Genomic DNA, 609 nt, shown 5'->3' on the forward strand with positions numbered 1-609 from the left:
ACTTTTGGAGCAGATATATCTGAAAAAGCAGTCATGGTTCTGATAAATGACAGGTATGAACTATTGATATTTATTTCATCATTCATAATATGATAGGATCTGAAGATGACAATCCCCCCATTTTTTTTTTCTCTTCTCTTTGCTGCTTATGAATCAGCTTCCTTTCCTGCTTAAAATGGTTTTGCTGTTAACTTCTTGTATTCCCTACCTGCTGGAATCTTTGTACCAGTTCTTAGTTCAAGAATGGCTTCAATGTTAAGTGCACTATTTTTTTCCTTTTCAGACTGTTAGGAAAGATCAATAAAATTCTGTCCCCAGACCTTCAGCTCATCTCCAATTTTTAGAGCATCTTGATGTGACATACCTTCCTCCCTTCAAAAGCAATGCTCTGACTTYTTTCTGTGGCCTCTCTCTTTTCTCTGTGCTCTTGATTCAATACAGCTGGTTTTGCTCTTACAAAAACAAATGTGGAGCTTCAATTCCATTTTATTTTCTGTCTACACTGAGGCGAAGATTTTACATTTCATACACATGTGTAGCACACCCAGGTCTATACAAATAGGGAACAGAAAAGGATTACATTTAGAGGAAAATACTCATTTTATGGGA

The sequence above is a fragment of the Malurus melanocephalus genome, unplaced genomic scaffold (assembly GCF_030028575.1).
Source record: "Malurus melanocephalus ecotype Western Australia unplaced genomic scaffold, MMel_1.1 scaffold_421, whole genome shotgun sequence".
Lineage (NCBI taxonomy): Eukaryota > Metazoa > Chordata > Aves > Passeriformes > Maluridae > Malurus > Malurus melanocephalus.